Source organism: Pleurodeles waltl, chromosome 10 (assembly GCF_031143425.1).
Source record: "Pleurodeles waltl isolate 20211129_DDA chromosome 10, aPleWal1.hap1.20221129, whole genome shotgun sequence".
Classification (NCBI taxonomy): Eukaryota; Metazoa; Chordata; class Amphibia; order Caudata; family Salamandridae; genus Pleurodeles; species Pleurodeles waltl.
The window spans coordinates 816,637,124-816,660,870 of record NC_090449.1 but is presented as its reverse complement, the minus strand read 5'-3'; the positions used below and the strand labels follow the sequence as shown (position 1 = coordinate 816,660,870).

General features: G+C 46.2%; 1 protein-coding gene across 2 annotated transcripts in view; it reads right to left on the bottom strand.

Annotated features, from left to right (window-relative positions):
* Positions 1-23,747, bottom strand: part of MYRIP (myosin VIIA and Rab interacting protein) — a 1,334,264-nt gene that overhangs the window by 46,366 nt on the left and 1,264,151 nt on the right. The gene's annotated exons all lie outside the window — the stretch shown is intronic.

Genomic DNA, 23,747 nt, shown 5'->3' with positions numbered 1-23,747 from the left:
CTTTCAGCCTCCTTCCAGTCAGTGACAGAAATAGGCATGAAACCAATGCTGGATCCCGGAAACCTAAACATTTCTGAAAAATAGACAAAATTCTGAATTCAGCAAGGGGTCATTTGTGTAGATCCTACAAGGGTTTCCTACAGAAAATAACAACTGAAAAAGAAAAATATTTAAATTGAGGTGAAAAAAACTGCAATTTTTCTCTACCTTTTACTCTGTAACTTTTTCCTGCAATGTCAGATTTTTTAAAGCAATATACTGTTACGTCTGCTGGACTCTTCTGGTTGCGGGGATATATAGGGCTTGTAGGTTCATCAAGAACCCTAGGTACCCAGAGCCAATAAATGAGCTGCACCCTGCAGTGAGTTTTCATTCTATACCGGGTATACAGCAATTAATTTGCTGAAATTTAAAGAGTGAAAAATAGCTATCAAGAAAACCTTTGTATTTCCAAAATGGGCACAAGATAAGGTGTTGAGGAGCAGTGGTTATTTGCACATCTCTGAATTCCGGGGTGACCATACTAGCATGTGAATTACAGGGCATTTCTCAAATAGACGTCTTTTTTACACACTCTCTTATATTTGGAAGGAAAAAATGTAGCGAAAGACAAGGGGCAATAACACTTGTTTTGCTAATCTATGTTCCCCCAAGTGTCCCGATAAAAATGATACCTCACTTGTGTGGGTAGGCCTAGCGCCCGGGACAGGAAATATCCCAAAACACAACGTGGACACATCACAATTTGTGACAGAAAACAGAGGTGTTTTTTGCAAAGTGCCTACCTGTAGATTTTGGCCTCTAGCTCAGCCGGCACCTAGGGAAATCTACCAAACCTGTGCATTTTTGAAAATTAGAGATCTAGGGGAATCCAAGATGGGGTGACTTGTGGGGCTCTGAACAGGTTCTGTTACCCAGAATCCTTTGCAAACCTCAAAATTTGGCTAAAAAAACACATTTTCCTCACATTTCGGTGACAGAAAGTTCTCGAATCTGAGAGGAGCCACAAATTTCCTTCCACCCAGCGTTCCCCCAAGTCTTCTGATAAAAATGATACCTCACTTGTGTGGGTAAGCCTAGCGCCCGTGACAGGAAATGTCACTGCAGAAATGGCCTAAAATAAATTTGTCCCCCCCACCCCCTCCCCGGGAGCGACCCTTGACTACGGGGTCGCTCCCCTTGCGTGACATTTGCGCAAAAAAAGAAAAATCCCCGGTGCCTAGTGGTTTCTGCCCCGTTGGGGGCAGATTGACCTAAAATCATCCGATCTGCCCCCAAGGGGGGCAGAAATGGTCTAAATACAATTTGCCCCTCAGGGGAGTGACCCTTGCCTAATGGGTCGCTCCCCATCTCTAAAAAAACAAACAAACCAAAAAAAAACAAAAAAAACAAAATTGCCCTGGCGCCTAGAGGTTTCTGCCCCCCCTGGGGGCAGATTGGCCTAATAACAATAGGCCGATCTGCCCCCGGGGGGGCAGAAATGGCCTAAAATAAATTCCCCCCCCCAACCCTCCCCCGGGAGCGACCCTTGCCTACGGGGTCGCTCCCCCTGCGTGATATTGGCGCAAAAAAAAAATCCCCAATACCTAGTGGTTTCTGTCCCCTTGAAGTCAGATTGGCCTAAAATCGGCCAATCTGCCCCCAAGGGAGGCAGAAATGGTCTAAATACAATTTGCCCCTCAGGGGAGCGAACCTTGCCTAATGGGTTGCTCCCCATCTCTGAAAAAACAAACAAACAAAAAACAAAAAGCCGAAAAAAAAAAATTGCCCTGGCGCCTAGAGGTTTCTGCCCCCCCGGGGGCAGATCGGCCTAATAACAATAGGCCGATCTGCCCCCGGGGGGGGGGAAATGGCCTAAAATAAATTTGCCCCCCCACCCCCTCAACCCTCCCTCGGGAGCGACCCTTGCCTACGGGGTCGCTCTCCCTGCGTGACATTCGCGCAAAAAAAAATACCCGGTACCTAGTGGTTTTTGCCCCCTTGGGGGAAGATTGACCGAAAATCAGCCGATCTGCCTCCAAGGGGGGCAGAAATGGTCTAAATACAATTTGCCCCTCAGGGTAGCGACCCTGGCCTAATGGGTCGCTCCCAATCTCTAAAAAAACAAACAAACAAAAAAAAAAAAACACAAAAAAAATAATTTGCCCTGGCGCCTAGAGGTTTCTGCCCCCCCCGGGGGAAGATCGGTCTAATAACAATAAGCCGATCTGCCACCGGGAGGGGGCAGGAATAGCCTAAAATAAATTTGCCCCCCAAGCCTCCCCCGGGAGTGACCCTTGCCTACGGGGTCGCTCCCCCTGCGTGACATTGGCGCCAAAAAAAAAATCACAATGCCTAGTGGTTTCTACACCCTTGGGGGCAGATTGACCTAAAATCGTCTGATCTGTCCCCAAGGGGGGCAGAAACGGTCTAAATACAATTTGCCCCTCAGGGGAGCGACCCTTGCGTAATGGGTCTGGCAGAAATGGTCTAAATACAATTTGCCCCTCAGGGGAGCGACCCTTGCGTAATGGGTCGCTCCCCATCTCTAAAAAAACAAACAAACAAAAAAAAACACAAAAAAAAATTGCCCTGGTGCCTAGAGGTTTCTGCCCCCCCCCCGGGGGCAGAAATGGCCTAAAATAAATTTGACCCCCAATCCTCCCGGGAGCGGCCCTTGCCCACGGGGTCGCTCCCCCTGCGTGACATTGACGCAAAAAAAAAAATCCCAGGTGCCTAGTGGTTTCTGCCCCCCTTAGGGGCAGATTGGTGTAGCAAAAATCGGCCGATCTGCCCCCCAAAGGGGGCAGAAATGGCCTAAATACAATTTTCCCCTCCAGGGGAGCGACCCTTGTCCAAGGGGTCGCTCCCCATCTGTAAAACAAAAACAAAAAAAATCCCCGGTGCCTAGTGGGGCAGATCGGCCTAATCAAAATAGGCTGATCTGCCCCCCAGGGGGACAGAAATGGCCTAAAATAAATTTGCCCCCCAGGGAAACGACCCTTGCCTAAGGGGTCGCTCCCCTTGCATGAAATTCATGTAAAAAGAAAAAACTCCCTGGTGTCTAGTGGTTTCTGTCCCCCTTGGGGGCAGATTGGCCTCATAAAAATAGGCCAATCTGCCCCCAAGGGGGGGCAGTAATGGCCTAAATATAATTTGCCCCATAGGGGAGCGACCCTTGCCTAAGGGGTCGCTCCCCACCTCCAAAAATACAGAAACACACAAAAAGGGAAAAAAATAAAAATGATCCCTGGTGCCTAGATGGTTCTGCCCCCCCTGGGGGCAGATCGGCCTAATAATAGGCCTTCCAAAAAATGCCCCCCCCCCCGGGAGCGACCCTTGCCCAAGGGGTCGCTCCCTTATGCCAGTTTCAAAAATAAAAAATAAAATCCCTGATGTCTAGTGGGCGTTTTGACAGCCGGATTGCTTTCAATCCGGCTGCCAAAACGCAGAGAGAGACTTCAAAGGGAAGGAAATAACTTTCCTTCCCTTTGAAGCCTCTCTTGGCCTCCCCACGTGATCGGAAGAGAAATGCAAAGCATTTCTCTTCCGATCGCGATGGGAGGAGGGTCTGTGACAAATCAGCGCGCGATCGTTCGCTGACGTCACAGGGGTGGGAGGGGTCGCTCCCCCCAGTTCCCGGGTGTAGGACGAGGTGACCTTGTCCAAGGCACCCGGGAACCGGTGCCTTGGATGAGGTGACCTCGTCCAAGGCACCCGAGGGGTTAAAAAGCCAGTCTGTTAGATTTTTGATGATGATTTGCAGAACATTAAAGTTAATTCTTAGAAGTTAAATATTTAAATGCTTAAATTTTAAAATCACAGTTTGGAGTGAAAGCTTCCTTTTAGTAACCATATTCAGGCCCCTCCGATTTCAAGCATACAAACCAGTTGTCAGATGGAGACCTACTGGCGTATACGACTTGAGGGAACATATGTCTCAGTTGTCAATTTGCAGGTTTTCTGCTATGTTGTGGTGGCAAGGTAGGAAGACTAAGCTTTGTTACAGATCAGGGTAAGAGAAAGTGTAGTCTATTTTAACTTCTTTTGGTAAACCAAATTAAAAGCAGCATCACAGGGTTTTCATAAGTACTAAGCTGCAGTCTGGAAGCATTATCATTGTCTATACAGGAGCACAACTACCTTCATGTAGTACACCAACAGTTAACCGCCTTCTTACATGAGAATAATTTATTACATCTCTCCCAGTCAGTGTTTAGAGCACGTCACAGCACCGAGGCAGCAGTACTTGCTGTGTTGGTGTCTATTAGATGGAGCTTCGACTCAGTCCTCAATGTTGCACTGGTGCTACTTGATTTGTCCGCAGCATTTGACATGGTCGACCATGACATCTTGTTAAGCAGGTTGAAGCTCCTGATTGTGACTGGCTCTGCCTTGGACTGGTTGAATTCCTTCCTGATGCATCAAGAGCAGGTTGTTTGGATGAAGCCTTACACCTCTGATGCAAACAGTCTAATGTGGGGAGTTCCTCTCTTAGTCCCATTCTTTTTAATACCTATATGGCGCTGTTAGCCTTTCTTGTGGAATCCTTTAATATCAGTGTCATATTGTATGCAGATGACACTCAACTCCTGCTCTTGTACGAGGGTGACTCAACAGAGGCTAAAGTGGCCTTTACTGGCTGAATGAAGGCAGTTCTTGACTGGTTGAAAGTCAATAAGCTTCAGTGTAATCCTGATAAGATGAAGATCTTACTGTTTGGTCGCAATCCTTTGCCAGGATGGATGGGAGCATGGCCTATGACTGCCCCTGCCCACCCTCCACCCATGTCAGAGGCTTGGAATCTAGGAGTGATATTTGATTCTCAGCTCTCATTTGGGGATTAGGTATCTGCTGTAGTTAGATCCTGCTAATGAATTCTGCGCATGATGAAAATATGTTTGCTGTTTCTCCTACATTCTGCCCAGGTGACGGTGGTCAGGGCTCTGATCATCTCCAGAATGGATTATGCCAATGCTCTTTATTTGGGAGCACCAGCTTATTTAACCAATCGACCACAGGTGATGCAAAATATGGCTGTCCGCCTTTTGTTTAAATTGCCTAAGACGGCTGTGGTGTCCTCATTTTGTGAAAAGCTGCATTGGCTGCCAGTGAGGCAATGTATAATTTTTAAATCTCTAATTTTGCGTCATCAGGCATTTCATAAAAAGGGACCAAGCTTCCTTTATAAGAGGGTGATGGAATATATTCCTGTGTGCCCTCTCTGGTCTTGTAATTCTAACCTGCTGGTGGTTCCTCACTTTAAAAGGCTTTGTCTGGGAGGCTCTTCTTTTTCTGTGGTTGCTGCTAAGTTATGGAATCAGCTTCCCACACATTTAAGGTCTATTTCAGTCAAGGATCTATTGAAGAAAAAAAAAAACTGAAAACCTACCTGTTTAGAAACTAGTGTATGGTTGCGCTGTCCCTTGCTCTGATCTTTGTAGGTACCTAGCACCGGGACACTCTATGTAGAGTATCTGTGTGCTTTATAAGTATCATTCAGTCATTCAATTATAGACAGTTTGCAACAACTGTAAATTTAATTATAATAATACACACAAGACAGAATTGAAATGGTTAAACATTTTCGTGGTGCCAGAGCTTTCATACTTTTATGGATTACTCCAGGCAAGATTTTGCCATAGCAGTATTATACTTATGTGCCTGAAACTCTAAAGTAAAAAATGTTTATGTAGTAAAAACAAAATTCTGCACTCCAAGATGGAACCTGGGGAAGGTGAGACATATTATGGTGCTCCAAGGGTGTTTTGTCCTGCAGATATGTTCCGTTGCTCCCAAATGCTCTCCACACTACTGAGTTTGAGTCCCCCACTGATGGACCAAGAAATAGGGGTTGTAGGAAATTACCATATTTTGCCTGGCATACCACATGCTTATTGTCCTATCTGTCTTTATAGGCTGAAAAAACTCTGTGCAATGTTCCCCTGCTAACCAGTAGTAACGTGCTTGTGTTCTCCTTTTTAATAAAGGTGAGTTGGCATAATCCTAAGTAATATGTCCATAGTATAATCTACAAGGTCTATCCAAAGCCTGTAAGTTAAAAGACACTGGTGGACTGCAGCACCTATTGTGGAGCCTGGCTAAAGCAGTTTTTGCAATGCAATTCACCTTTCTGAGTACTGAAGCCCTGAATGAGATGTGAAAACTGCTCTAAGAGCAGAGAAAGATTCCTGGGGATGTGGAGGTGTTTTCAGTTCATCTGGTAGGCTGACCATTTGGGCAGTGCCTAGGAACTTAATTGACTTTAATTAGGTCTCCCCTGTCATCAGCAGATCTCAGAAGACACCTGGACAGGCTCCTTCTTTTGTTCCCCCAGATAGGCACCAACCCCACAGGGGATAAGATGCCCCCAGAACTGGTTTGCAGTGACCACAAAGGAGGGGTTGCTTATTTCCCTGGCCCCACCTTTGGGATGGGCACACAAGCTCTGCACAAGGAGAGAAGGGATTCGCTATGTAGGATTTAGGCACAGAAGGACGCTGTGGGATTCTTTAAAGCAGGGAACACAGGGAATGCTGCAAAAGTGGGTAGGGTAATGCTTAGAAACGTTTACACGCCTGGTTAGGAAGGACCCAGGAGTCACCCCACCCACGTCATTCCAGTCATAAATGTGGCATCCTTGCTACTCTCTTCAAAACACAACCGGACCTTAGGAAGACCAGAAGAGGATTAAACTAGCTGTCTGAAACCTGATGAATGACAGGACCTGATCTCTCTTGTACCCAAAACAAAGAAGTGGACTCTAAGGGTCATAAGGCTGACCTCCTGATCTAGTTACAGGGGCATAACAAGCTACAATCAGCCTTTCCTGAAGATTTTGAGCTGATCAGCTCCAACTGGACATGCCCGGGACCATGATGTTGATCTCCACTTGAGTGCATTCTGACCCCCAAGTGCTGCTTCTGAGGTTCTTGGCTGGGTCTGGGTAGACTTCTCCTACCACCTCTGAAAACATAGGTCTTAGAAACATTTTGTATCCAGAGATGTCTGGAGGATCTGTACAAACCTGCCAAGCTGATCGAACTAAGGTGTGTTACCACTAGGCTGAACACTGAGGTTTTCCCCGCTTGAAGTTTTTTTTTTGTGATGGCAAATCCTCAGAAGTGGGACCTCTGGGAAACTGTACCCAGCCTTTTGAAGATCTCTTCTGCTACAGCTGTATCCTGCTGGAGGACATCTTGGCTGGGTGACGGTGCCAAAAGTATTCAGCCAGGAAGAGCCCTTCCTTTGGTGTGAAATTAGAATTTCTCCTTCTCTGAGCTTTCCCACAAAAACCAACGGCGTCACCTGGACTTTGTCTGACAGCTATCCAGCCTTGTGTCGCCATCCTCAGCTACTGCCTGCTCCTTGCCCTGCTGAAAACTTTGGAAATTCATTTTTGAGACTAAGCCCCTCATTACGGGTCTGGAGGTGTTGCGGTGGCAGTCGGACCAGCACCAATGCGGTGGTGCGGCCTCCACATTACAACTGTGGCAAAAATGCCAAGATAGGACCACCAGCACCGCCACTTTTTCACCAGCTGGCTACTTGGACTTTTGTCATTTTGGGCCATTTTTATTTATTAAGATTTACTCTGTTTCTCTAATAGGTGGTTTTTATTGTGTTGTGTTTTGACTTTATTATTGTTTTCCACTGCACAAATCCTTTACACATGAACTCTAAGCTAAGCTTAACTGATCTGTGCCATAGCTACTAGGTGGTTGAGTTCAGATTAATTAAGTGACTTTAGTGGTTCACCCAGCAAGGATTGTGTTTACTACTTAAGGTGGCTAGTCACCCCCTTAACACATTTCTCACAGGAATGTGTAACCAAGTTGGGACTGACAAAAGAAAGAAAGGAAGAAGCTGCAGCCTCATGGCACCATTGGTGGAAGAAGACAAAAAGGCAGCACTGTGAATCTGAAAAGTAGTGCAGCCTAGGCAATGAATGTGGAGCACTCTTAGTCCTAAGGTAACTTTGTCACTGGGGAAGCAGGAGAAGGGGCTACAGAAAATAGGGTTGGTAAATGGTTCCTATGACAGAAAGATGGGGGAAAATGCAGGGCCTATTAGGGGGCACAGCTTATAGACCAGCATGCACAGTAAAAGAAGTCAGGACCTAACCTACTGTACTAGGTAAAGTATAAAATGGGATTTTCAATATTACGTGCCAGAAAGATCAGTCCAACTGTGTGACCACAGGAGAAAGAAGTGACCAGGAGGGTAAGTAAAACTGGCGGATAGAGGGTGTGACAGCATTGGAGAAGGAGGTGAACTAGCCAGGTGTGCACCGGGCTCAGATGGCCACACTTAGTACATGGAGTGAGGGAGGCCCAAAAAAGGCTAGTGTAGCTCCATTTATCTTGCTGACAGGAGCACAGAGTCAGAAAGTGATTGCAAGCAAGGTGGGAGATCTGCAAGCCAGGGCAAAATGTTGGCCTTCCTAATCAAGAATACCCGAGATAATATAAGGAAATACGAAGGAGAACATTAAATATGAATAATGCTTCAAAGCAGGTGGAGGCAAAAGAGGGATTTAAGATTTCATCCACTGATTATATTGATTCAGTGCTTCTTAAAAAATTACTATAGAGGAGATAATTGGATGGAACACAAAGTGGGGATCGGCAAGATCTGATCTGGTAATCCATCTAGTAATCAATTAATGTCTATAAAATTAAACATAAGCAGAATATGGGGAGGTGGTGTTAGATCAGGAAATAGGCAGAGGCAGTTGTGAACAAATCTCCCTTTAGGGACATTAAGCTCTAAACAAGAGGGTAAGCATACTTTCCCCACTAAAATGGCATGGAACTAAATTCAACTGCTTTCAAGGGGTCACATCTAGTCAGGAGAGATCCCGAATGACTACAATCAAGAGATTTTCCCATGTAGAATGTCTCGGCTCCAGATTCGAAAACTGTAGAAAGGAGTTGAATATAGCAAGTCTTACATGCACTTTGTTCAGAATAATCATATTGTACAGTACAGACAAATACAATTTTACAACAGAACAAGACATCATCAGTGTTGAACATCAATTTATTTTGAGAGGAAGAAAGCATGCATTTGAAAGGGATATTATTCTAGTAATTCATATTGAGTCAGCAAACAAATGCAGTTTTGGGAGTACTTACAAGCCTGGTGAGTGCGAGTCCAGGTTCCATCCTTATTTGATACCCCCATTAAATATTAGTGTTATATTCTTTACATCAACATGTTTAGAGAACAAACAACTGTTCAGTGCTGACCCATCCATTACATCAATTTTGGAGCATATTAAATTAGGAATCCTGAACAGTAGCTTTCTACCGAAGCCATTCATCCATTTTTTTTTCTTTGTGGCATGATCACTGTAATCTACCTTGTAACACTCACCATTCCTCTCATTCATATCTGCAACACAGGGGTATCACTCTCTGCATCAGCCCATTACAACAGTTCTTATACTCAACAATTCATTGGTGTGGCCAGAGTCAACTTGCAGGACATAGTTACCTGCCTCTTAGCCAACAAACATGCCAACTCTGGAAATCTGTTCTGCATGTTTGCCACTTTCACTTTCACTTTCATTTAGATGTTCTCAAAGACAAGAGTGTAGATATGTAGCAATCAATGGGAAAAGTGGTAATCCTCACTAGACCATAGCCCCTGTATGTGCAGCAAATAGAAGAGAGGCAGATTTTGCTTTAGATTTTAATTACGAAAATTATTAGAGGATCCAATTATCATAGGAGGTGTTTAGAATGTGGCAATGTTGGACAACAATAACAGATTAGCATGGTTTATTAAAGGAAATCGGGTGGAGGTTGTCCCTTCATACAAATATTTGGGACTCATAATGGATCATCATCTGACTTTTAAACCACAGCTTGCTGCCACAGTAGGCCGCATAGGCGGGCGGAGGAAAGCTTAAGCTAATTTTGAGCTCGAAGGATTTACTGAGCTTTATAGTGAAGCTTGTAAGACAACTTGGATTTAAAAAATTTCCGCTGAAACGCACCCTGCTGTCTCTATATGGATTGCATTATTATGCTAATCGTAGGTTGTTGCACTGCCACTTTAATTAGGTTATTTGTGATTGTATGGTCTTAAGACGTAGACTTTATTGTTTATATTTCATGTAAAAGTCTTTGTCTTAAATATTATCAGCCTGTGTTAGTTTTTAATATTATGGCCCTCATTATGACATTGGCGGTAAATTCTGAATACTGCCATGGTGACTGCCACCAATATACCGCAGCGGAGGCGAACATCCGTCTGCCAGATTATGACATACACACACAAAACCAACAGAAACCAGCCACAACCACAAATCTGCCAGACCCAACGAACACGAAAAACTGTTGGAACTAGCACCCATACCATTACGTCAGCAAAACAACGCCTTCCAAATAATGACTCACGAATCATCACAGTGGACATTCAAAGGCAGTAAACCATTGGCGGTGCACACTGCTGCGGTGAAAATGGCCACCCAAAAACAAAACAAGCCAACATTGGCCAGTCCAAAAAATCCCACACCTGACACAAATACACCCACCCCACACACCCACCAACAGCACTGTAAAACCCACCCCCACATCACCCACAAGCCTTTGCAAACATGAGAATACAGCTACACCTTGCCAGGCCAATCCCAGAGATAACTGCACACACACACCACAACTACCTATTCATCCATCACGCACCACATCACTCAACGCCCTCTGCACAACACACAACATCCATGTCCCCACAAAGGACCCCCGTTTCACTGATGAGGAGTTGTGGGTGAAAGGTGGAGGAAATAGTCAGAGTAGAGCCACAGCTGATTGGAGCACAGGTACAGCAGATCTCCATTGCCAGGAAGATGGAGCTATGGCGAAGGATCGTGGACAGGGTGAACACCGTGGGAACAAACCCACACACAAGGGATGACATAAGGAGGAAGTGGAACGACCTACAGGGGAAGGTGTGTTCCATTGCATCAAGGCACCAGCTCGCCATCAGGAGGATTGGCGGTGGACCCCCACCTCCTCCCCCACAGTTGACAGCATGGGAAGAGAAAGTCTCGACAATACTGCATTCTGAGGGCCTCAATGGAGTAGCTGGAGGACTGGTCACTGGTGAGTTACCATTATCAACCTACCACCCCCATACCTACATGCCATGTCACCCCCTCACGCTGACTCCCTTCACCCACTCCATCCTACACAGTGCACAACCCCAATTACCACGCCTAAGTGTCTACCCCTGCATGTCATACCCACTGCAAGCTCATCCATCCCAGCTCTGCATGCACACCCACCAGCAATGCATGGACAGCATGTAGAACTACCAATCCCACAATCCATCACCATACACAAACAAAGGTGGGAAGACAACACCAATATTATTGGGAAAGGTAGAAATGCAGAATATGTGACAGATAATCACCCTAACAAATCACTTACATCCCCACAGGTGCCCAAGCCAATGCAGATGCAAAAAGAACAGTTGATGGACGGAATGTAGACCAAATCAAACATTCACCCCCAGTCACAGATCTGGGTTTAATCTATCAGTTATTTTGCTCACCAAGCCATTCCAGTTTGGATCCAGCCATATATCAGTCTTGACCCTGTTCACTATGGGAACAGTCCAGCCCGAACTGCCAGAGAGGGTTCTCCCTGGACCAAAAACAAGCATTCTGGACCGGTTCCAGGGTATCACCCCTCTTCACCCAGGCTGTCTTGTATTTGGTGGCATAGTGAGCACGGCACCCATGTCTGGGCATACCCTTACCACTTGGGGCGACAAATGCAAAAAGATACCCTGAAACTGGTCCCAGGATGCTTGTTTCTGGTTCAGGGAGAACCTGGCTTGGCAATTCGGGCTGGACTATTCCCAGGGGGAACAGGGTCAAGACTGATTTGCATATGGTTGGGTCCAAACTGGGGTGGCGTGGTGAGCAAAAAAAAAACAATGGATTAAACCCAGATCTTTGTGACTGGGGGTGAATGTCTGCATTGTTCAGCATTCCGTCCATCATCTGTTCTTTTTGCATCTGTAGTCATGCCATCACCTGTGGGACACTGCTATTCCTCAAGACACAGGCATCATGCACAGATCAAGGATATTTGGCAGTGACATGGGAGATGTACTGGTCAGCAAAGCACACGATCTGGACATTGAGGGAGTGGAAACTCTTCCTATTCCTGTACATCTTTTCATTTGCCCTGGGAGGGACTTAGGCAGTATGGGTCCTGTCGATGGCCCCAATCACATGTGGTATGCATCCCATTGCACAGAATCCAGGCTTCACAGTGGCTAAATCATCTACCTGGGGGAATGCGATGTAGCTGCTCATGTGTTTGAGCAAGGCAGCCAAAACCCTTCCAAGCACAAACGAGAACATTGGCTGTGACATTTCTGCAGCCAAGCCCATAGTCACCTGGAAAGAACTACTTGCCAGGAAATGGAGCACTGACAGTACCTGCACAAGAGGGGTAATTGGTGAGTTGCTACGGATAGCAGCTATCAGATCCGGCTCCAATTGCACACAGCTCTGTGATTGTGGCCCTGTACAGACGATAGGTGAGCATAATGTGCCGGTCCTTCAGTGCAGCCAAGTCCACAAGAGGTCTGTACACAGGTGCTTGCCTCCTCCTCCTATTTCTCCACAGTGATTGGTATCTAAGTGAGCTAAAAGTAAAATAGGCATGACTACAGGACCTATAGACACACATCATCATAGTACACAGAGCATGTATGTAGGACATCAGATTTGTGTAGGTGTGGGCAGTCAACTCCAATGACGAACATATAAATTCAAAACATGAGTGCCAGCAGTAGGAAATGGCAACAGCCTGTCCTGTATGCAGGTACAGATGGAAGTGACCTCACTCCGACGGTGTTAGGCGCCATGGCAGTAGGCGGTCTGAACCGCTGTGCTATTCCTCATTGGCTAACATGGGGCTCTATGGAGTACATGAACCAACGATGATCAACACCGGGTGGTGACGGTGTTCACCGCTGCGGACGTGACTGCCATTTTCTTTCTACAACTTCACTTGATTTCTGACTTTCTACGGTGATACATCTCCACTGCATGTGCTGCTGTGACCTGTGTCTGGAACCTGCCATGGCCTGTGCCACAGGGGAAAGGGCCCCAGCCTTCACGTCGGAGGAGCTGCAGAAGCTCATGGATGGGGTCTTACCCCTGTATGGCCAGTTGTATGGGCCTCCAGACCAACAGGTGAGTACATCATGGGTATGTTGCATGAGACATGGCTGCATGTAGATGTCTGTGTGTGCTAGCAGTGTTGCATTTGGAGGGTATGGTTGGAGGGTATGGCTGCAGGCAATGTGAATGCAGACAAACAGGTCATGTGTGCGTTTGAGGAGGGGCAAATGCAGTATGCAAGCCATTTGTGTGACAGGCTGGATTGTCTGGGTAATGGTGTCCTACTGTCTGTGTTCCCTCTGCAGGCCAGCACCAATCAGAAGAAGGGGTTGTGGCGTGCCATTGCCAAGGACGTGCGGCCCCTGGGGGTCCATAGCCGGCAGAGCACCCTCTGCAGGAAACAGTGGGAGGACCTGAGATGCTGGCCTGGAAGACCAGGGAGTCCCAACTCGGGACAGCCTCCCAAAGAGAGAGGGGTGCCCGTTGGAGCCTGACCCCCCTAATGGCCCGCATACTGGTGGTGGCCAATCCATGTGGGCAGCACAGCAGCCACAAGGGGGTGAGTACAGAGTGTGTGGTATTCATTTCTTGTTGCCTGGAATGGGATTTGGGTACAAGGTTCTAGTCAGTGGATGCCCCAATATGCTGGTTTAGCCATTTCTGCGTGGCCCTGCTTAGCTCTGCAGGGTGGTATGCATTTTTGGTATTGCTAGGTAGCTAGCATACCAAGGCAGAGAGGGCTTAGTTGGTCCCTGTAGGTGTGCAGAAGGTAGTGTTTGGGTTCCTTCCTGCTGTAGTACCTAGGCAATGGTCTGTCACTGTGGTCCATACTGCACAATGTAAGTTCCAGGGAGTTATTGTGATGTGTATGCCTGCTGTGCTGATGTTGCTGTGATTGACCCTGTGTTCCCTTTCTCCCCCCCCACACTCTCTCCTTTTGTCATACTGTCCATGTGTGCATTAACAATCTGGCCAAGGAGCAGGGGCACCGGTGAGTGAGGGAGCTGCAGCCCACGGGTCCCAGGAGGCAGAGACCACTGACGCTGAGGAGACCAGTGGGTTGGAGGGCAAGGGGAGCACCATGGGGGAGAATGGAGCTGATACTACTGACTCTGATTCCTCCTCCGATGGAAGTTCCCTGGTGGTGGCAGACCCATATGGGACCACCCCAGCTACAAGATCTTCCCCCACCCCCATACCAGCCCCGCCCTCCCAGTAGCCCCCCACCCAGTTGTCCGTGCCCACTCATCCAGGAGGGTGGGTGTTTCCTTCACCCCAGGCACCTCAGGCCCTGCCCCAGTCAGTCCTGCTGCCCTCAGTGAGGAGGCTATTGACCTCCTGAGATCCATCGTGGTAGGGCAGTCAACCATAGTGAATGCCATCCAGGTGCTGGTATCCCAGATGCAGCAATGCAATGCCTTCCTGGAGGGCATTCATGGTGGCTTGGCGGGCCTACAGAGATCATTTCAGGCTCTGGCCTCCACTGTGACGGCAGCCAGCGTTCCTGTTTCTTCAGTCCCCCCTCCAACTACCTCTTCCCAGTCCCTGTCTCCTTCTCCCCCTAACCATCCCACGCACACATTCTGACAAACATGCACCGAAAACAGCAGACAGGACTCGCACAGACACACACAGGCATCACACTTCACTCCACAAGCACACACGCAGCCAACACACAACCAACACACAGATGCAAATACAACGACAGCCACTGCCTCCACTGTCTCCCCCCTCACAGTCACGTCAGCACTTATCTGCATGCATTGCATCAACAGCCCCAGATCCTGCCACCTGTACAGCCTTGCCCAGTCACCACAACAGCAGACCGCAGACATGCACCCCACACACCACATGGGCAATCACCATCACCACCTCATGCAGCACAGCCACCTCACTTGAGACACCACCACAGCATACATCTACATGTCCTGTTTGACCTCCCCCACACTGTCTGCCCCCCTCCAAAGACATATAAGCGCACCCACTCGGACACCAAACAGCCATCCACCTCACACATGCACACTGTCCATCTACCTGCACCCAAGTTCGGCACACCTCCATCTTCTCCAACAACTTTATCTACCTCCACTCCCATTCCTCCTCCCACACCCCGTCCCACTGGTCCTAAGAAGCTTTTCTTTTCCCACCTTGACCTCTTCCCTACCCCATCCCCCATCCTGCCCGTAGGGGGAAAGTCCCCTCCCCCCCAGCCCATTCCCTCCACCTCTCATTCCACTCCTGTTCATGCCCCTAAGAGTTCCCCCACCACTAATTGGAACAAGAGTGGCACTCTGGTCCCCCATCCCAAGGCCACTCTTCCGCCCTCTACCCAGAAGGGCAAGGCCCCACCCCCTCCCAAACCCAAGCCCAAGGACCCCCCTCCCAAGAAACCCACCCCACCCCCTCCACCCCCTGAGGTGCCTGCCTGCCATGTCCTAGCTTTCTTTGCTCCTAGGTTTTGTTGCTCTCGATTTACTCTGCAGATTGTTCTGGGTGTGTGGTGTGTGTGTATGGTGTGTGTTGTGCGTGTGTGTGTCATTTCCCCCTCCCTCCCTTGTGTGCTAGGCAGCTGTACTCACCGTCATCGTCTTCTTCGGCGTTGGTGTTCCTGGACAACCATCGCGTGGTACAGCATCAGGATGACTTCCAGTTCTGGTTCCATGGCAGCCGCAGAGTCCTCTGTGTCCCTGGAGGTGAGTGCCTCCTTTTATATGATGTGTTTCCGCCAGGCTTTTGGTGGCGGTGCTAACGCCCCAGAAATCCTGGCGTCTGCTATGTCATAATATGGTGGGTGGATGCTTGTCTTCCGCCTGCCTGTAGGTGGCTACTGCCTTAGGCAGTGGTCGTATCGCACTGGTGGTTGGGGTGATACATCCCCACCCCCAACACCCACCCACGCAATCTCAGCATCATACTGGACTCATCTCTCTCCATGACTCAGAAAATCATTGCCATATCATCCTCCTGCTTCAACACCCTCTGCATGCTATGCAAGACTTTCAAATGGATTCCTTTAGAAATAAGAAGAACGGTCACACACTCATAAGCAGCAGACTGGACTACGGCAATGCCCTCTACGCAGGGACCACAGCCAAGCTTCAGAGAAAACTCAAGGGCATCCAGAACGCAGCCGCACGTCTCATCCTCATCCTCCCTAGCCACGAACACATCTCCGCCCACCTCAGATCCCAACACTGGTTGCCCATCAACAAAAGGACCATTTTCAAAATCCTTGTCCAAGCTCACAAAGCCCTCCACAACACCGGACCGGCCTACCTCAATGAACGAATGAACCTCCACAAACCAACTCGACAGCTCCTCTCCACCGACCTTGTGCCGCTACAGTCCCCCGCATCCAACGCACCACCTCCGGTGGCAGATCCTTCGCCCACCTCGCCGCAAAAACCTGGAACTCCCACCCCACCAACCTACGCAAGACCCAGGACCTTCTAACCTTCAGAAAGCACCTGAAAACATGGCTTTTCGAGCATTAACCCCCCCCACCCCAGCGCCTTGAGACCCTACCGTGTGAGTAATGCGCTTAAGAAATTTGTTTGATTGATTGATACATTGGCTGTATATGGGAGGGATCATCGCCATGGTCATTATTTGACGGTCATTACCGCCAGCCTGGCGATGGTGCTACCACCATTGCCAGCGTGGCGCTCACCTGACCACCAATGTCATAATGAGGGCCTAAGTATACGTTTATGCTAAAATTATGAAGAATGTTTTGTGTTTTATATTTCCAGGATTATGTGATTTGATCTTAAAACGGGCGCTGATCTTAATTAACTATGCTAATAAATTGTATTTGAACTTGGATAACAGATTATCTATAAAAGCACAGGCAGCAGGACTTGCTTTGGCTAACGATTACTTATTTTATTTGCACCTACATTGCTCATATACTTATAAAAATTACTACACCCAATCTAGTTTCAGGGCTGATCAGTGCGGACATTGGCAACATAACAATGTCTGAAAGATAATTCACCAGAGTCAGCACTCATTGGGCTACTAATAAAGAAAATGTAATCAGGATGGTGTTTTAATGATACATTTGGAAGAGATTGTGTTCCCCAACTAAAATATACTATCTAATCTGTTAATTTGAGGATAATGAAGGGAAGGACACATGTATAGCGGTGTCCACAACAACTTGAAAGAATTAAGAGGAGGTATGGTAATGGTGATGGCTTCCAAATGAAAATTCAACAAGTAAAGCAAGAGAAACTAGATAAGTGTTAGATCCTGAGAAACAATGCACAGAGGTGGGGCCTCTCATGAAGTGTAAAACAAATTAAAAAACAACTAGAGCTCTGCAAGTCTTGATGCAAGCGAATTGGGCTAAAATGTATTCTTCCACAGGCCAGACATGTATTTTATGGAACAAGCAACATAACAGAAACAATCCTACCGTATAAGCTGAAAGCGAAACAAGTAAGCTCATACTTGATAATGTTTTGGGACAAATTTGGAATTTGAGAACACTCTGAGAAAGGGAGACAAGCCCGATCTAGGAAACCGTACATTATATTTTAACAAGGGGTGAGCACCGATGAAGTATAACAGTGCCATTATTTAGGCGGCCTATTTCTTGCTGTGGTACCCATGTAACTGCAAAGTCCATAGCTAAGTATGACATATCAAAAGCCTTCATATCAATGAAACCAAGCAAGTCCTCTGAATGAATTTTACTGTCTCAGATAATGCAACTGTCCCTTTTGAAACCCCTAGATAAACTATACAACCCCATAATTCAAACAGGAGAGGGGACCCTGAAGGCCACAAATTCTCTGATAACTAAACCAGGCAAGAATAAAGATGTATTCATGTCATAAGGACACATTGCTTAAATTCCAGCACACAAAATTATTTTTAGAGGCCTTGGCCTCTTGCTAACACCAGACTATTCCACACTTAGAAGACCCAGACACGGTAGGAATTGACTAGAATAGGAATACTTTTTAGAGCATAAGGAAATTGTTTAAAGTCACTTGGAAAGCTAGGTACCAGAGCCTAGATGCCACTCATTTGTATGGACTCAATTGTCATTTCTAAAGAAAATAACAATCAATGCTAGGTTAAGCTAAAACAAATGTGCATGTAGAACTTGCAAACATACATCCCCAAGGATACATGAAATTGAGGAAAAATATCATTGAGGGGTGCTGTTGCCTATCTTGATTGTTATTGCACAGAAGCCACTGACAGCAAATAAAAGGGCTAGAAAAGCCATAAAAGATAAGGTATGGTGGCAGTAAAGAAGGAAATTTGAATCACCTATTTGTAGATGAGATCATGCTGTCTTTAAAGGACCACAACAAATTTCTACCCACAGGTATTCAGGAGCATAACTGTGTCTATAAGGATTTATGGGGCTATTATCACAAGAAACTGAAAAGCACAAGGCATTTGTTTAGTGGTCACCACTGGACCAACAATTTTGAGGAAGTTTGAAGATACCTAAGCACGCTAGGAAATTATCATTATTATTGAGGAAATTACAAAAAGCTTTTTTTTTTTTTTTTTTAAAGTCGTCGTCGAATAGGCTTAAACGCTTGTCATTGCTAACTATTTATCTCAGACACTTTTTGTCCATGGAGATGTTCCCTGAACTGACATAAGTAAATGATGAGTTAACAATAGCTGCTGAATGGCTTGGCATAGGAGAAAATCATAAGCAGGATTATCAATGTCTCAAAAATTTGGTGGACTAAGTGCAAAAATATACTATGAATAACATGATAAAAGGAGAAATATTTTGAATGTGAACTGGCCAATATCTGTACAAAAGATAAGGTGAATTGTATATTTTTTATTGTACTTTTTTTAAATTAATATTTCTATTTAAAAATATATTGTTATGATTGTTTATACATTTATCATAATGTGTTGTTTATTTGATGGGTTTTTGGTTTCTATATTGGACTGGGTGGGAGATGTTATTAAATATTTATAAGCCTGATTAAAAGTACAGCAGTCTTTGTCTGGTATGGAGGACATTACGTTCACCACTTTGATGCTATATTTAGAGATTAATGCTTGCCCTGCAGTGATCTCTGTAGCTTCAGAGGAACTGTTGTCATGACACTTGCTATCAAGGCACCAATAGATTGATGAACTGACACAGTCTGCTTTGACGGACATCCACCAAACGTTTTGTCTTTTAAACCCAACTTCCAAACATGGAGTTTGTTTTTAAAAAACAATACCTTATGACTCCTCTGCTCAAGGAGGTTTTCCCTGTGTGTGAGGATCATTACTTTTATTTTTCCTTTCATTACTGTGACAGAAAGCAAAAAAGCATGTCAGACCATCTTCCTTCAAAAGGGTGTGTGTTCTGATGCTTTTAGTCCAAATACAAAAGCGAAAAGAACAGATGATGGACGGAATGTGTAGGTTCTCATTATCCTAATGAGACTACTGGATTCGGGTGGCAGAATCACTTGTATTGCGGGGGACTGAGACTGATCCCACACCAGGTGACACCTGTCAGTCTAATCCGGGTTTTGTTCCAGCTAACTAGCAGTGACTCATCCCCACCCAAGAGCAGGGATGATTGGGCAACCGGGCTTGTGACACAAATGACTCCTCAGGGAAATCGTGGTCACTCAGATCTCATCCGTTTCTCTCAGTTACTTTAGTCTCACGTATGCAAGGACAATCAGAGGCAGAGTAAGGGTCAATAAGGTTTTATTGAAGAAACTGCATCTTAGATAATAAAGCATGTATTGCAATAACTAGGACGATGAAGCATGACAGGATTAAAATTGGGACAAGGAGAGTAAAACACAAAAATAACGTTACCATGTTGTTACTACAGTTTTTAAGAATAGTTCCTACCTAGGCTAAGTTAGAGCACAGCATCTTAAGCTCTAATTCTGCCCTTCAGGTTCCCCTGGGAAGACATCATCCCTCATACCTGAGCCAGAGGCCTGTAGTCCACATAAGCAGCTGCTGGAATCCCCCTCTAACGTACATAGGACAAAGTAGTGTTTTTATAATAAAACAGCTGATGTTCCAAGAAAGGGTCCTAACGTAAGAATGTGTATGTTTCTGTGAACATTAGAGACAAAGCGTACCACTTTTACCGGCAACCTATCTTACTGCAACCTTGAGAAAAGCACAGAGTGAAAGAAATGCCTTGTTTAAGAACATAGTGCTGGCCTAGGCAAAGATATTTATTCTTTAAAGGTTTATGAAAAAAGAGGCAAGAAAAAGTAAAGTGAAAATTATAAGTCCCTGATCACAGGTGATGGGGAACAAGGAATGATCTCAGGCTGACCATGCTTGAGTCGATGTTCAATATACCAAGCGGGCCATACTGGTCAATGTGTTTACGTTCTGCCTTAGGGCTTCTATTAGAGTTTGGCAGAGATTGTACTCTGTAGCAACAACTATGGATTACCCTCTCTGCTAACCCAAAGTTCTGCGTGCCTCATTTAATGTAGGGCAGAACTTAAGTATGTCAGCAATGGAGACTACTCTGTCTAAGCCGCTGACCTACTCCTGTGATGGCCCTGTAAGTAACGACAATCAAAGGTTTGGTCCTTTGTTTGCCAACCCTATTTAGTGTGGGCAGACAAATAGGCAGTTTTTACTTTCATACACTGCCTTTCAAAATGTGACAATAAGTGAAACTCTATGGGGGAAAACACCCAAGATGATTTGTTTTTGAAAAAAAAAAAAGATGTTCATGCAACCACACAGAACACTTTAAGTGCATTGACAGGAACAGTCCTGATGCTGGGTCAGTGGTCATATCTTGGTTAATAGTACAGTTACTCCATCAGGGTGATGGACTATTCTACTCCATTTTCCTGACTGAGTAAATACAATGATCATGATCTAAATCATCCACAAATGCTTTTTAGTGAAGTCAAAATCCTCCAATGGGGGAAGGTTGAAAGCTGTGTCCAGTGAAATCCTCGCTAGATAAGGTCCTGCTGACACCATTCGATTAGTGGGAAAAGCTCTGAGGAATTATCATGTTGCACCCACTGAAGTCCTCAAATTTTTCAAGCCTTCACTTTGTTAAGATTTTTGACTTGGTCTCTATTTTGGAGTTAAACATTCTTCAGAGGGCAAGATGGAAGCTGTATCCAATGAAGTCCTCTTGAAATTTGATACCTATGCCACGAGGTCTAGCTGAAGTTGTGGAGATCTTTGAAGTCCAAGCACCTTCTAAGTCCAGCCTTTTCAGATTTAATGGAGCAGTTGTTCTTGGTCTCTGCTAAAGCACCCAACACCCGGGGGAACAGCAAAGAGGGGACAGGACTCACTCCTGTAGTAGCCATCAGTAGGATTCCATCCAGGCCCAGTTGCTACTGGTCAGGAGGTCATTTTAGGAGAAAGGCATATTGCAGCTTGTTGTGTCCCTGTAGCTAAGTAGGAGGTTAGTGAAGTGAGTCTTGGAGCCCATGTCTCAGTCCTGGGTGCAGGTGAGAGCAGGTTCAGCCCTTCAGGTCTCTATTTAGGTCCTAGACAGAATGCCCAGCCCTCTTCTGGTCATCCACAGATATGTTCTGAGGAGCTTAGGGTGAAATGTCCCTTTTGTACACTTTACTAGCCAGTAGGTGGGTGTAACTCCTGGGCACTCCCTAACTAAGGAAATCAAAATCACAGACACACTTTCCAACCTTTCCAGGACATCCTGTTTGCCTTACTGCAAACTATCCCACAGTGCACTATTCTCAGTGAACGTCAACATGGATGAACGTGTCTGCCCCTGGAGGAGGCTGGTGGCTCAGCTAGGGGTGTGACTAGAGAAATGAACAGTTCCCTGCTCCTCAATGACAAACTAGTTGGGGACACCAGGGTGCCTGTCTCCAAGATAGCCCCACTCTAGTGAAACTCCTTGTGCTGGCTCAATTATCAGTTGATATCTGGGCAGCATGTGTCCCAACAAAGGGTACCGTTGGTGCTAGGTCATATACCTCCACTTTGGCAGACACCATTAAAACTATACTCAAAATACTCCAGGGATCTGACCACTTCTCTCCTTTTTTGCAATAGAAAGGGTACAACAGTCCCTAGGTCCCCATCTGGGGTACCTCCAGGCCCAAAAATTGCTAACTGTTCAATTGTCCGGGCCAGGATACTGCACTGAGACTTGCCAGAGAAAAGCAGGACCTCACATACGAGGGCTCGAAGATCTCAATTTTCCCAGACTTCACCCTCACTTTACAAGTGGCACGCTGTGAGTACGTACGTACCCATGTATCTGACTGGAGTACAATATTCCATCCTGTATTCTGTGCACCTGAAAATGACGCAGGGGGGGACAATCTCACTTCTTTACCACACCTCAGAATGCTGAACTATTTCTCAAACTGCTAAAGTATCAGCATACAACCTTGCGCAAAGGAATGCAGACACATGAGGGAGAGGACAGCCACATAGAATGAGATTTCCAGGCTCTTCGAGATGATGAAAGAGCATTGGACTGTATTGGAAGTCGATGGGCCCCCTCTGCCAGATGAGGGTATCGTTCAGCAATTGCTTTAGATGCATGCCCATACTTCTCCATTCTCATATATTGATTGGGAGGGTCTCCCACTGTGGTGGTGTTATTAAGCTGGCACTCTGAACTCCCCGTAGGGATGAACCTATATTTGATTATAGACACTATTATGTTGTTTTTGTTTTCTGGTTTATATTACAGAAGGTTGTTTGTTTTACAATGGGTGCATCCATTGGCAGGTTGGGGTGGCTGGTGTGGGAGGGGTTAAGGTTATCATACGGCTGGCACTCAACTAATAAATGAGCAGTTGGGATCACAGGATATTTGGTGCTCATGACTGCATCTCACGACTGGACAGAAGATGAGCACACAACATACAGGGGTTCCACTACAACTCTACTGTGCCCTTTATTCTGCTATATTGGTGCACAGGTTAACTGACTCCCCTACTCTCTTACTGTTGACCTGGAATGTGAAAGGGCTTAACCACTCACGTAAAGCCAGGCAGGTGCTGGCATACCTTGATCACCACAAAATAGACATTGCTCTCCTGCAGTCGATCCAGCCTGTGCTGCACTCCGAGACCCACTTTGCCTCCCGGTGGAGCGCCTACCGTTCCTTTTCTAATTATATTCAGGGGTGGCCATCCTTATCCAAAGAGGTCTCCCTTATTGTTTGTTGCAGTAAAATAATCACCTGTATGGCCGCAACAACATACTACAGGAGATACTTGAATGTAAACATGCCGCACTGATCAACTCCTACACACAAACACTGATGACCTTGACATTGTCAGAAGTCTATGGACAAAATGCCAAGTTCTGGCACCCCGTACCATACTTTGGGGAGGGGACTTCAACTTAGTTATCGACTGGCATCTTGATTGCTCTAACGCTACCACCTGCATTCACCAAGCAGCTCAGAATGGCACACATCATCACCATACATGACTTGCGGGACCTTTGGCGAACCCACTTCCCTGCCCATATGGAGGGCACATATGTTTCTTCTGCCCACAGGTCCTGGGTGTGCCTAGACTATTGACTGGGTACGCCGTACACAAGAAGGTGGGTGATAGATCACTCACCCATTAAGCTGACTATAAGTACAACTGCTTCTAAGCATTGTGCTTTCACCTGGTGTCTATCCCTG